A 15062-nucleotide genomic window follows, 5' to 3' on the forward strand; every position below is an offset into this window, starting at 1 on the left:
TCTAAATAGCAAGACTTTGTATTTGTAAAACCATTATCTCCAATTTTATCAACGCAAACACAAGGATATGATGGACGGAACGCTGAAACTTTTCAGATACTCACCCCCAGTCACAGATCTGTGTTGAATACATCATCGTTCTTTAGCTCACTTTGCCACCCCAGTTCAGACACAGCTTTATCAACTTCAGAAGGTTGAAATGCTGAGAAGCCCATGATGGTCATCAAAACTGTGTCCTGCAGGTTACACGTGACTCAAGCAGAAGTCACAAAACTGCCACTGATAACTATCTAAATTCAAAAAAGCATATCATGTAAGCTAAGCGGAATGGTCCATAGAATCTTCTTTGGTTAACTGTCACAACGCAACATCATTTTTCCCATTTAGGAAAGGCCTTACTGTAGAAAGAATATAAAACAAACCACTACTAAAATATATGTTCTCTAATTGATCTCCCAAAGAGAGAGTGTGTTTGTGTGTGTGTGTATACACACAACACATGCGGTTGACATTTTGGTGCCAGACTCCATGGGCTTTAAGTAGGCCGGGTCATGCCAGTATTCAGCACCGGCAGTTCTAAGCAGGTGCTGAGACGGGTCCTTATCGGACTCTCCATTTTTGTCCTCGTCCACAGGAAAAAAAAAAGTCTTAACACTGCGACAGTACTACCCTTCACTGTCTTTGATGTAACTTCAAAGAGACTTGTTACAGTTCTTTCAGTCTCAACATTACAGAATTGAAGCATTTTAAATATTCTATTCAACGAAGCCACAGTTGTTGCTTATTTATCTTATGCAACTCACAACCATTGGAAAGCCAATACTCCTGTCTTCTTGTAGGTGTAATGTTACTTGTTGTATTATATATCTGAATGCAATGACAGAAGCAGCAAATGACCAGTCAGGTGGCACACTATGCTAAGCACAGATTTTTAGCTTGAATTTTTTAAGTCATGCCCTAATTACATCGGCCACACCGCTTTGGGACACCCTATCCGTCCCCCACCATTTTTTTCACACCCACTTAAAGCCCTGCAGACTCCCAATTGCTATGGGCACTTGCAATCACTGTCTTTTGCTGTAGTGGGAGTGTCCGACACCCTGGTGCTCTTTTATATGTGGGAGAAAACATCAACATTCAGTTTGCTAACTTTCACCCCTCTGCATGAAGATATTTTTTAGGAGCATAAGTCAACACCATACAAGTGAGGTGATTAAACAAAGTGTAAGGGCACAAAACACTCGAAAAACAAAAAATGAAATGGACACTCTTTACTGGAGCATTTGGAGGGCCAAAGGCTCTCTTGGTCGGGTGGGCTCAGCTCAGTCTTCCGTTTGCATAGCATTCGACTTACAAATCAGACACTGACATTTTTAAGGAGTAAAAAGAAAGACAAACAAGACTTGTTCTTCCTTTGAAGCCACAGCAGAACAGGGACAGGAAATGTTGTATCTACAGTTACTGTCGCGTGCCAGGTCCATGGCGGACGACAGTAACTGTCTCATGACCCACCAGAGCGAGAACAATCATTATGTTGTCACCTGCCCCTTCCATTGGTTCCCCCAACATTCCACATTCCAATGTGGCAATTTACACTGTTATGGTTATCGATACTGGAGGCAATTGCTCCCGGACCAGAGAACCGCACAGACGTGTACGGGTTGTTACAATAAACCTTCACTTACCGAACCCTCACGGCTCCGCTTCATTTCTAAAAGTGGCGACTAGGATGGGATAGCTGACAGCACCTCACGCCTACTACTCATCTTCTCACCATGTGCAGTGTCCATCTGGCTAAATTGATGTGTGACCAAGAATTCACCACTATCATCACTGAGGACGTTCAAACTGAACTCAACAGACTAGTCACGAGCGGAGTCATTGAGAAGGTTGAATATGCTGAATGGGTTTCTCCCATGGTTGTCGTTAAACGTCCTAATTGAAATATCAGACTTTGTATTGATATGAGAGATCTTAATAAAAGTATTAATGTTGATCAATATCCACTGCCTCGTATTAATGAAATTTTTGATGCCACCTGGATATGAAACTGTTTTATATTATAGACTTAAAGTCAGCATATCAACAGGTAGCTTTACATGTTGTTAGTAAAAAGTATACAACCTTCATTACACCCTTTGGTTGCTATAGCTTCACTCGGGTACCATTTGGTGTAGCTTCAGCTGCAGCGCTTTTCCAAAGAATAATGTCATCTATCTTTGAGGGCGTTGTTGGCATAAAGTTCTTCCAAGACAATATTCTTGTCATGGGTAGTAACCAAATGGAACATGATGTACATTTGAAGCAAGTGTTCGAAATTCTAAAGCTAAATGGGCTAACTGTTGAATTAGACAAGTGCACATTTTCGCAAAACAAAGTAGTTTATCTTGGTCATTGCATCAGTCAGGACGGCATTAAACCTAAACAGGGCCTGGTTAATGCTTTCCTCAAAGCACCTTGTCCTATCAACAAAGATGATGTTAGAGCATTTCTCGGTTTAACCGAATACTATTCCAAATTCATTAACACATTTTCAGAAAAGACGTACCACCTTCGGCAATTACTTAAAAACAAAGTCAAATTTGTATGGTTCCCTGTGTGCCAAAATGCGTTCGATCTCATTAACAAAGAAATAAGTGGTGCACCTTTCCTGAAAGGTTTTGATCCCAAAGCTCAAGTATTCATTACTACTGATGCCAGCAACAAGGGGCTAGGGGCTGTTCTTTCACAAATGGATTCGGACAAAAATGAGTGGGTTGTAGCCTTCACATCTCGATGACTGACTATAGCAGAAGAAAGGTATTCAGTGACAGAACGTGAAATGCTTGCATGTACTTGGGTCCTTAACTACTTTAGAGTCTATGTCTGGAGTTAAAACATTCGCTTAAGAACAGATCACAAACCCCTCATTAAAATTCTTTCAGCTGCTGGGTTACAAACCACTTCTCCCAGGTTGAGCAAAATGTCTGTCAAATTATTAGATTACAATTATACAGTTGAATACTTGCCTGGGGTCAAGAACAAAGTTGCAGATTTTCTAAGTAGATTACCTTTACCCAATGAAGGAGTCTTAGAAGATCAGGAAGAGGCGGAGAAAGTAGCTCTACTTTTTGATGTGGACTTCGATGGTATTTCGAAACAACAACTATGAGCACAAGCTCCCTCGATGGTATTTCAAAAGCAGAGTGGATAGATCACATGCAAAGAGATCTCACACTGCAAAGGGTCTGTAAATACATCAATAACCATTGGCTGGAAAAGAAACATCTTGATAAAGGTGCCAGGATTTTTGGGAACTAAGGAATGAATTAAGTGTTGAAAATGGCGTGCTACTTAGAGTAGGGAAAGCTGTTACCCCAGAATCTCTTTAAAACAAATCTTCAAACTTTGCCACATAGGTCACCTTGGTATCTCCAGGACTAAACAAAGAGTCAAAAACATCTATTGGTGTCCTGGAATCGATAAACAAATTGAAGTCTTAATCAGAGACTGTGTAAGTTGCAACGATAATTTTTGGATAAACTTTTCATGAGCGAGGGACTGCGTACGTGCATTCTAACCAACAACGGACCCCATTTCTCCTCTGAAGCATTCAAATTATTCCTGGAGATAAATTGTATAAGTCACAATACCACCCTGCTATATCATCCAGAAGGTAACAGCCTTCTTGAACGTTTCAACAGAGTTATAAAAGGCAACATACAATTGTCCAGAAATAGTATTCTCAATTGGGAAAAAGAAATATTGAAACTCATTTGGGCATACAGAATCACACCCAATGCCAGCACTAATGAATCTCCGTTTGAACTCATGAGGAGTAGACAACCTATCAGCAGAGACTTAGGATGGTTGCCTACGTCAAAACAGATACAATGGTCACCTGAAACCATCAGAAGCAACATCAAAAAAGCACAAATATGTTATAAAAATGGTATGACAACAAACATGGAGTCAAGGATCACTCATTTAAAGTTGGTAATTTGGTCAAAGTTAATCTTGAAAGAAAGGTCAAGAATATGGAAAGTAGATTCACGACTCCCCTTCGCATCTGCAAATTATACAACAATGCAGCCAAACTCAGTGATGGCAAAGTTTGGCATATGAACAGGTTAGCTTAATGCAGTACGGAGGGTAAGGAACTGGCTCAAAAACATTTGAGTGGACTTAAAAATGACCTATGGGTTGAGTACGATGAACCAGAAAATGTACACAGATCCATGAATTCTGAAAATTGAATGTTTTTAAGAAATGAAGACTCACATGCGGATGGTGTACCTACTTCCACTGAACCAACTGATCATCACACACCTGATCAGAGTAATGAAAGCAATTTGCACTCTGATTCAGATGTTGAAGGTGACGGTCACAAAGCGGTACAAAAGGGGGTGGTGATGGCCATGTCTGAACTGGGGTGGCGGAGTGGGCTAAAGAACGGTGATGGATTAAACCCAGATCTGTTGACTGGGTGTGAGTGTTTGATTGGTTCAGATGCTCCGTCCATCACCACCCCCTTTTGTACCGCTTTGTTCGCCATAAGTTGGCTGGGTATACTCAGACGTGGAGTCCCTTGCTCACTTTGCCACTGGATTCAAGCAAGCCTGGCTGAAGATGGCTGAAATGCCAGAAACCGGTCCTAGGAAGCTTGATTCCGGTCCAGGGAAGCTTTGGCTTGGTAGTTCGGGCTGGACTGTTCCCATAAGACACAGGGTCAGAGTGATTTGCATACGGCCATGTCTGAACTGGAGTGGCGGAGTGGGCTAAAGAACGGTGATGGATTAAACCCAGATCTGTTGACTGGGTGTGAGTGTTTGATTAGTTCAGATGCTCCGTCCATCACCACCCCCTTTTGTACCGCTGTGTTCGCCATAAGTTGGCAGGGTATGCTCAAACATTGAGTCCCTTGCTCACTTTGCCACTGGATTCAAGCAAGCCTGGCTAAAGACGGCTGAAATGCCAGAAACCGGTCCTCGGAAGCTTGATTCCGGTCCAGGGAAGGCATGGCTTGACAGTTCGGGCTGGACTGTTCCCATGAGGCACAGAGTCAGACTGATTTGCATATGGCCATGTCTGAACTGGGGTGGAGTGGGCTAAAGAACGGTGATGGATTAAACCCAGATCTGTTGACTGGGTGTGTGTGTATGTGTTTGATTAGTTCAGATGCTCCGTCCATCACCACCCCCTTTGGTGACGGTCATGGCATCAAGGGAAGATTTGGTAGACCCATCCACAAACCTTGACGGCTCGATGATTTAATTTGTGATTAACATGTATATATATATATAGTTTTGTTTAAGAGAGGAAGATGTGTTGTATCTACAGTTACTGCCGCGCGACCCACCAGCGCAAGGACAATCATTATGTTGTCACCTGCCTCTTCCATTGATTCCCAAAACATTCCACATTCCAATGTGGCAGTTTACACCGTTATGGTTAACGGTACTGGAGGCAGTTGCTCCCAGACCAGAGAACCACATAGACATGTAGGGGTTGTTATAATAAACCTTCACTTACCGAACCCTGACGGCTTCGCTTCACTTCTACAGGAAATTCACGGAGTCTTTCACTTCTAATGATATGTGAGAAACAAAATGGCGGCGACGCACTAGGTGCGGGTACTCGTCTACCATGACTTCACAAAGGCAGGAGGCATCTCTGCTGTGACTCTCGGTGGCTAGGTCTAAGAGGAGGAATGTCGGTGAGCTCAGCTCCAGCACCTATTTATAATTTACTATTCCAACGTATATGTCACGCCTTCAGTTCTGAGCAGGCTGGCAATTTGTATGTATGAGAGGAGCCACTGTTCTCCAGCAAGGCTGCCCGACAAGGATCAAAACAAATGGGCCGCCTTGAGTTATGAGTCAGAGCTGGGCTCCCTCTTGCACTATTTGACTATCGAGCGAAGGGCAAAACCGTTTCCAAAGAGGCTTCCCCCACTCCCCTGCCACGGCAGACACTTTCTGAACTAAATGAATTCCACACAATCTCTGCGATTAATTATACATGAAGTGAGATTTCCCCCTTCCGCTTTCTAGCGGGCCTCCAGCTTCGCCTCCAAGCACCAGCCCCTGAAGAGCGCTGCAATGCACTGTGCAGCAGCAGGGAAGGAGTTGGGGGCTGCAGATGGAGGCAAGGGAAGGTGAGAGGAAGAACCAAACACAGGAAGCCCGAGGACAATGCTAAACAGAGAAGGAAAAGGTGAGGGAAGAGAAGCAGAGGGGAAGATGGAAAATCAAAGAGAGAAGTAAAGCCGAATCAATTACATGTGAGCAAATATATATTATACGTCTCTCGAGTCATGACCACTTCTCACATTCAACAATGGAAATAAAGAGAACATTACACTCTCTGCAAAATAAATATGTGCAAAAAAAACTTCAGCCACACCTTTCATTGGAAAGGCATTTTTGGATTTGTCTAAATAGTTCTTCACAAAAATTGGCATGTCGGACCTTAATTGAGTACGCCCTACTATTGCCAAATTTGGTGCAGATTCGTCAATGAGGCCAAATAAGAAAATGCATTTTCAATAGAAAGTGCATGTGGACTACAACAGCACAGTGGTGATTTCAGCAGTGTAATATCTATCTATCTATCTATCTATCTATCTATCTATCTATCTATCTATCTATCTATCTATCTATCTATCTATCTATCTATCTATCTATCTATCCATCCATCCATCCATTCATCTATCTATCTACAAAGGACGAGAGGCAGAGAGCCCAAGTGATAGAAAGCGAGTAAGGGAGAGGGAGACAGAACACGAGCGAGCAAGAGAGAGAGCGCGAGCGAGGGCATGTGTGCGCTGAGAAGTTTCTCGACACCTTGAAGATGCTCATTACAATTCACCAAGTGCCCCTGCTACACTGGATTCCCAGGGCTGTAGGGTTTTTCTCACTCTCTCTCTCGCGCGCGTACAGTTTTTGTATTGTTTAATATTTATTTCTGTTCTGGATATGACTTTTAATAAAATATTCACAACGAGGCTCGCTCCTTAAGTAATGGAAAAAAACAAAGCAGCACAAGATGGTTTTGTTTAATGAATGCACAGCACATCCGCCGCCAGAGGAGGCGAGAATAACCCGGAGATAGGCAGATTACAACTCTACCACATTTTTTTCCCATCCCCTCTTTTACCCTTGCCCCTCCATTGCTTTGCCACCTACCCTCATTTCCTTAACTGTCTCTTATACCCTGCCATCCTCTGTTCCCTCATGACTTCTATCCTATTCCCTCATTTCTGCCCTTGCTCTGCTTTTTCACTCGCTTTCCCAACTCCAGTTTCCTATCCATGAAACCAGCAAATACTTTCAACCATTTTAATTGCGCCCTGAAACTCTACCATCTTGAAAAATACCACATCCGCTCTTCCAATAGCTCATGCTCTTCCAATCTTAACTTGGGGAATGTTGCTTTCTGAAGCGGATTCTGAAACCCTGTTTGATATGTAAGCAACAGTTCTCAAAGATCTTAACCAGAAGTGATACACCTATAAACTATGGGCTACGTTACTGTGTTGAACCTCTGTATGAAACCAGACCATTCGAAACCTACCTCTATTTTAAACCTTGCTGAAAAAACTGGTCTAATAATCCTCTGAAATTTCAGATTATTATTATTCATTGTTCACAAAATGCCTGTGAATCTTGTGAGCCGCTATAACGCCTCTTGGCACCTTGTCTGCCATAATAAAAAAAGTTCTACATAAATAAGTGACAGTGATCATCCTGCAACAGAGGAGGTATTCGCACAGAGCAAGGTTTTTGTCTGTGTCTCTGTGTCTGCATCTTAAGCAGTAAACTGTCCAGGGCAGGAGGAAACCTGAGTGTGGGCACATCAGGCTGTCCCTCTGAGACACTCTGGGGATACTGATCCGGAGTAGAGATCTGGCACCCCAGAAGAGAGGCAGCAGTAGTGGGCAGGTGCTACTGCTGCAAGAATACCAATGGAGCAGGGATTAACTACTTTGACAGAAAAGGCTCCGGTGTCCTGCACTGAGTCCGGTGTCTGACTAAGAGGTGTTGGTTGTGCTGTGTGAGCGACCAGTGATGGGAGACCTAGACCACACATACCACTTCATATCACAGTGTACTAACCTTAAGATTTTGGGCTTTGTAACAAGGTGTGAATCCTGACCTTCAGTTGAGGCCAGACTCTATGTCTCCTCTCTGCAGGACCCCTGTGTGGGCCCAGCGGTGACAGGAGAAGAAATGTTCTAAGGAAGAGTAATTGACTTTGGTATGATGGTACTATTACTGGGACCTGTGGTTCTACCAGTGCTGAGGGAACGAAAAGGTCTTGGACAGTGTGCAGACAGACCCCAGGGACCTATAGGTCAATCCTTGCCAGCCCACAGGTTGAAAGCGGGACCTTCTCCGAGACACTTGCGCCTTCACTTCAGACTGAATGACCAGTGGCCTGGTTGGACTTAGGGCCGATTGTTGCCTTACGGGATGAATCTATGGGCTAAAAACATCTTCATCAAGGGTTGGGACTGCTTCAAGAATCTTAAATTATCGCGTAGATTTAGCATATCATGCTAAGTGTTGCATTACAGAGTACAAAGTCTCTATTTCTTTTTTTCATAGTGTACAAAGCAGAATTCAAAAGCTTTTGAGCACCCTGAAGTAGGAGAACAGTTATCAAAGAGTGGGTTATAAGGTGCTATGTGTGTAAAAGTCCTTGACACATGAGGACATCACATCATTGTGTAGCACAACAGTACCCAATTTCATCCCTAAGATGGGTAGCAGTCACAAGCAGACAACAGGAAATTAGAGGAGTTACTGCTTCCCCTAACATAGGAGAGGAGGACAACACTAGGGTCTCAGGAGACACACTGCTCCTAAAACAGATTTCAGCTCAAGGAACAGCAGGGCCACTTCCTGTCTCTAGACTAATAATACCCCTTTAATGTGGTGATACCTCGCTGATGCCTTAGCATAACTGGGTCTCATAAGACACGGGCAATGAGAGCGGAACGGCTTTGAATTGGTGGGCGACCTCCCACATTTTTGGAAGACTCCCGTCTAGGAGGCACACTGTCTTACAATGCACACACTACTTGCCAGCCCTGGTTACCATCTTTTTTCATGGAGACAGGAGTCACATATCCTGAAATTATGGCTGTGGTGGGAAACTGGACAGGAAAAAAAGCCTGAAGGAGGGACAAACCAATGAGTTAAACTTAAGTCTGGGGAGTCCCCCCCCCAGTAGTTTCAGCACGAAAATGGATTAGCAACTTTTATGGAAGATCTTCACACAATCAGGATGCCTACCTCTCAACCATCTACATACACCAAGGGAAAACAAGCATTGGAAATGCAATAGGTCTCGGATTTATTTGAGTTAGAGCTAATGGCATTGTAAATGGCAATGTCTTTTAGCCATGTATTATGGAGTGTATGCATGTGGTGTGTAATGTGGTTTGGATTGGAATTGTTCAGCCTGCACACTCACAAACTGTTCACCCTGCACACTCACAAACTGTTCACCTTGCACACTCACAAACTGTTCACCCTGCACGCTCACACATTGTTCACCCTGCACGCTCACACACTGCTCACCCTACACGCTCACAGACTGCTCACCCTACACGCTCACAGACTGTAAACCCTGCACGCTCACACACTGCTCATCCTACACACACACACTTCACACTCTGCACTTTGCACTCGCACTCTGCACTCTGCACACTCACTCTGCACACTCACTCTGCACTCACTACTCTGCACTCACTACTCACTACTCTGCACTCACTACTCTGCACTCACTACTCACTACTCTGCACTCACCTAGTGGTGCTGTTCCTGTGATTCGAATGTGGCTCTAACCCAGAACACGCATCATACATACAAGCAATAAACACCAGTCTATGTTTATACATACAAGTGACCGAGACACCCATTAGTGCACATCACAGACAACAATAGCGGTGCTTTTCCAGAGGCAGTATGGTTACAATCATTGTACCAGCCCATTCACTAACATATCTATAAAATGCAGAAATACATCCTGGTATATCCGTGCTAAGCTGGTGCACATGGCTGTGCTTAAAACATGCATAGAGAAAAAAACTATGAGGCAGCTACTTACGCCCTGGCTTTCGGAAACCTCATTGACAGGAGAATGTCCAGAGACGATCCGTTTTTTTTTTTAGAGTCCCTGCCCTGTGCTACATGTTTCTACGGGGAGTCAATTAACCGTACAGAACTTCCTCCGCAGCCATAGCTTCCATGTGTTCACAGCACCATGCCTCAGAACCGAGCCATCACCGACCAGGGAAAGCCCAGCCTTGCTGCTAGAGGGAACTCGTGTTTCCACACAGCCAGCTTAGCATGTAATAATAACTATGACCTCTTGCATTTATACTGCCTGCACAGCCCGCTGAGGAGTCTGGAGGTGAAGGAGGGACAGGAGTCCAACACCTTAGCTCCTGGACGGGAGCTGACCTGGCCCAGGTAGTGCCATGTCCAGCCGCCCGTACTGTCGGCGGCACACCCGACACCCCTGGGCAGCATGGAACGGACACTTTCCCCCATAGCAGAGAAAAGTGGCGGGAGCAGCACCTCATCCTCGCCTTGCCTGTCAGCCTCAGAGACTCTGAGGGCGGTGTGAAGCCCCAGTCTGTGTCGGACTGCAGCGCAGGGTAATCTGGCTCCGACTTCTGGTTTGGCCGGCAATGCTTCCGGGTCGCCGCAGGCAGCGCGGCGGCCCGCCCTGCACGGGGAAGGGAGGCAGCTTTCGAGGAGGACAGCACCTGGCCGCGAGCGCGTTCTCGTGCGCGTGACCTTAACAAATCACCGCGCGCGGCCAGTGCTGTCCTCCTAGAAAGCTGACACGCTAACTATAGGTCTTTGGCGAGAGCGAGGTTCGCTCGCTTCTAGCCGAGACCTAAAAAGCAGGATGACATCTGTCTCCTTCCGCAACAATGGACTCACTGCACTACGAAATAACAGCAAGGTGACAATGTAGTACTTTACAAAACTCTACAAATAATTAAATAACTAAACTTAATGTGTAAGCGGCACCATTCCCCTCAGTCACTCAAGTCTTGGTGATCCCGTCCCTCCTCCTGCTTAGGGCCACCCCCATCTGAGCATTTTGAAACCCCTTAGCACTATTCGGCTGCCTTTAACTCATACAGGGAGTCCATGTCCCTAAAAGATGATGCAATACATGGAGGGAAACTGTCTAAGGGAGCACCAATGGGAATTTACATTTATTCTTTCTATGTATGTCACAATAAATAGAGCTTGAAAGGAAGCTGTGAAATATTAGAAACAGTTTTCGTAAAAAAAAAAAAAGTTAGACACCATAAAGAATTTAATTGTATTAGCCCTTGTGCCCAAGACAATTTTACAAGATTTAGGGTACCATTAGGAGTCCCACTGTAATTTGAATAGGGCCATCAAAATAACACGATCCGTGGGAACACCGCAGGTCTGTCGCATTTAGTGCGGAAACTTCACTGCTGAAAGGAGCCTTTATCTCCTGGGGAGAAATGGGGAATTACTGAGGCTATCAGATACAGATTTCAGGAGTCTCCTGATTGCGCTTGGTTTCCGAGGTACCCTCCAGATATACAGCTCATAAAAACCGGTATTACACCCTCCCTACCTCACCACCCCTGTCACCACTAATACATCTGGAATTGGGAGTTCTGTAGGGGAGGGAGGTTCGGGACAAAAACTGTGTTACTCGCAGTTAGATGGGTCCTTGACAGCCAATCCTTCTCCTTACTGACTTGATATTTACTACAGCCACCCTCATGCCAACTTTACCCTTTTTCTGACCCACAATATCAATTCTTCCTAGGAAATGGCCATGAAGCGACCAGAGCTAAGCATTATACGAAAGCGTTAAACAGAATAAAATCAAAACGATTAAACAGAATTATTTTACCTACAGCTCAGCCCTTCTATCTTCCCCTAGACCCCTCCTCATCCCCTGTCTGCACACACTCAGCTACTCGCTCTCCTACTCCGACTCGTACTCCACCTTCCTTAAATGGGACAGTCCATACAGGAAATGTACAGCATCAGACTCTCCGGCCCAACACTCCAAATGTTAAGTCTCAGCTGTCCAGAATCAGTGTTAGGCATTTCCTGCCCAGCTTCACTACACAACTTCACTGCACAGCCTCACACTTGTCCAGTGTGAGTGGTAAGTATCCCCTGCTGAGCATCCCCTGTCCAGTGTGAATGGTAAGCATCACCTACCGAGCTTCATATGTCCAGTGTGAGTGGTAAGCACCACCTGCCGAGCTTCACATGTCCAGTGGGTGCAGTGAGCTTCACCTGCTGAGATTCACCAGTCCAGTATGAGCGGTACAGATCACATGCTGTGACTCACCTGTCCAATGTGAGTGGTAAGTATCGCCAGCCTAGCTTCACCTATTCACTGTGAGCGGTAAGCATCATCTGTTGCTGTTCTAACCAGTGTAAGTGGTAAGCATCACTGTTGAACATGGCCATGTCTGCAGGGTCACCCCCAAATTTTCTGCATTCTCCCCTCCTGTTTTGCTGAATTCGTGTTTATTGACCCTAGTTGGCCTGTACACTTTAACCGGTGCTGAAGTGCTTGTGCTCACTCCCTAAAATATGGCAAAACTGGCATGCAACCGATTGGCATAATTCATTTAGTCTCTAATTAAGTGGTATACCATATATCCAGGGCTGGTAAATTAAATACTACTAGTGGGTCTGCTGTGCTTATTGTGCCATCCACTCAAGAAGCCGTTTAAACATGGTTTGGGCCTGAAATTTGTAGCCTGTGTATGTAGTTTTATTCTGCCATTTCTATCTGGCAAAATAAAACTTTTGCCAGGCCTAAGCATAACTTTTTAACACATATATGTATGTCACCTCTAGGGTAGGCCCTAAGAAGCCCATAGGGCAGAGTGCAGTGTGTTTATATAGTTGGACATGTACTTTTAAGTTTTACATGCCCTACTAGTGTAAAACTCCTAAATTCTTTGTTCACTACTTCAAGGCCTATCTCTCCCATAGGATAACATTGGGTAAATCTATTACATTTTTAGGTTGTGATAACATTTGATTGGAAGCAAGTAGTAATATTGAGTTTGGTCTCTTAAGAATTGTAATGAAAAACCTTCTTATATGGTAAAGTCAGATTTTGAGTCACAATTCCAAAAACGCCACTTTTAGAAAGTTTTCATTTTCTTGGCCTAACCATTTGGAGCCTGTAACCTGCTCCTGGGACACATGAGAAGGTGTGAATGGCAGTTGGCCTTGGTGTTTTCCTCCCAGAAAACCGCACAATAGACAGACTGAACGGAGGGCAGAGCTGCCACCTACCACACTTGCACTTAAAAGGGGCTGCCTCAGCAAAGTCACAAACGATTTAGGGCAGAAAGGCAGGAAATTCCAGACACTTCTCTGTGAGGAAAATCCAGAAGCTTCTTGCACTGCAAAAAGTGTATGAGATATTCAGATAGAACCCTCAGACCCACTCTTCAGTTCACTTCCGTAACTGCATAAGGACTTTCAAAGGACTGCACTGCTGCCTGTGGCCTGCTGGGTACTTCAGAGGACTGTCCTGCTGCACCAAGAAGACCGCCCTGCTGCTTGAGACCTGCTTTTTTGCTTGCAACCAGGACTACCAGAGTGACTCTAAGGGCTAGTTTTCTTGCCTTCTAATCAGAGTCTAAGGGACAGAAAAGGCTTCAACCATCTTGAACCTGGACTCAGCCTGAGTGAGTCCTGACCCTCCAAGTGGTACCCCTCCAGCCCCGGACCCTTTGAAGTGAGGTGAAAGGTGCTGTACCAGCCTAACTGAAGGTTCCACCGAATCCGGTGCGAACCCCGCAAAGCAACCCTAAGCAGACCTCAGTGGTCAAGCTTGGTCATGTGCCCATCCTGCGCTCCTTTGCGGTCAGCCTGAAGTTTGTCCCGGTTCAGTGTAATCAAATACCCTCAGTTGGAGCTTTGAGTCTTTTGGCGCTACTTTTATCTAAATCTTCAAAATTGCATATCTGCATTACTACTCATTGGATTTTTGTGGTTTTGGGGTCCTTCTAGCCATTAAATGTTACCTTACTTTTCCAAATTGGTGTGGGATTTTTATCATGTTGTGTTTTCACTTTCTTACTGTGTGTGCTGCATAAATACTGTACACATTGCCTCTAAGCTACGTCTGACTGCTTTTGTGCTAAGCTACCTGAGGGTTAAGCACAGAATATTTTTTTGACTTTTATGGTATATATACTCTTGACAAAGGATTGTGGATGCAGCTTGAGAAGGGCTAAGACCCCTCTCAACCAGTTTCTCATAATCACATGCCAATTGGTCAGTATCCCCTTCTGGGCTTCTTCTGTCCAGTGTGAGTTGTAAGCATCAGGTGCCGAGCTTTCCATGTCCCGTGTGGGTGCTAATCTTCACCTACCCTGGTCACCTGTCCAGTGTGAGTTGTAAGCATCAGGTGCTAAGCTTTCACTCTCCAGTGTGGGTGGAAGCTTCACCTGCTCCGCTTCACTGCACAGCCTCACCTGTCCAGTGTGAGTGGTAAGCATCAAGTGCCGAGCTTCTCCTGTCCAGTGCGAGTGGTAATCTTCACCTGTCCAGCCTAACCTATCCAGTGTGAGTTGCTAGCATCAGGTGCTGAGCTTCACCGGTCTATTGAGTGGTAAGTTCACCAGCCTAGCTTCACCTGTCCAGTGTGAATGATAACCATTCCCAGCCCAGCCTAACCTTACCAACATCAGTGTTACACTACACAACAATGCTGCAAGTGGTGCAATTTGGGAAAATACAGAAGAAATTAAGAAAACAACAGAGCAATAATGTTATCAAGTTTCAATTAGAATGAATCAAGTAGCAGTAATGCGCGTTGCCTGCCCAGCTTCGCTGTACAGCATCACTGTGAAGCATTGCCTGTCCAGACCCAACGGCCCAGTCTCACCCGTCCAACATCAGTGTCAAGCATCTCCTGGCCAGAACCTACGGCCTAGCCTCACCCGTCCAACATCAGTGTCAAGCATCGCCTGTCCAGATCCTACGGCCTAGCCTCACCCATACAAGACCAGTGTCAAGCAACGCCTG

At 45.0% G+C, this 15062-nt stretch overlaps 1 protein-coding gene across 2 annotated transcripts in view; it reads right to left on the reverse strand.

Annotated features, from left to right (window-relative positions):
• Positions 1-15062, reverse strand: part of DPH1 (diphthamide biosynthesis 1) — a 1923189-nt gene that overhangs the window by 1477916 nt on the left and 430211 nt on the right. The window contains exon 1 of one of the 2 annotated variants that reach the window (XM_078680145.1): positions 5512-5594. The exons of the other annotated variant lie outside the window; for it this stretch is intronic. The gene's annotated coding sequence lies outside the window, so the exon portion shown is untranslated. Of the gene's footprint in view, positions 1-5511; positions 5595-15062 lie in introns of those variants that run through there. 2 annotated transcript variants of the gene reach the window in all.

Source organism: Lissotriton helveticus, chromosome 3_1 (assembly GCF_964261635.1).
Source record: "Lissotriton helveticus chromosome 3_1, aLisHel1.1, whole genome shotgun sequence".
Taxonomy (NCBI): Eukaryota; Metazoa; Chordata; class Amphibia; order Caudata; family Salamandridae; genus Lissotriton; species Lissotriton helveticus.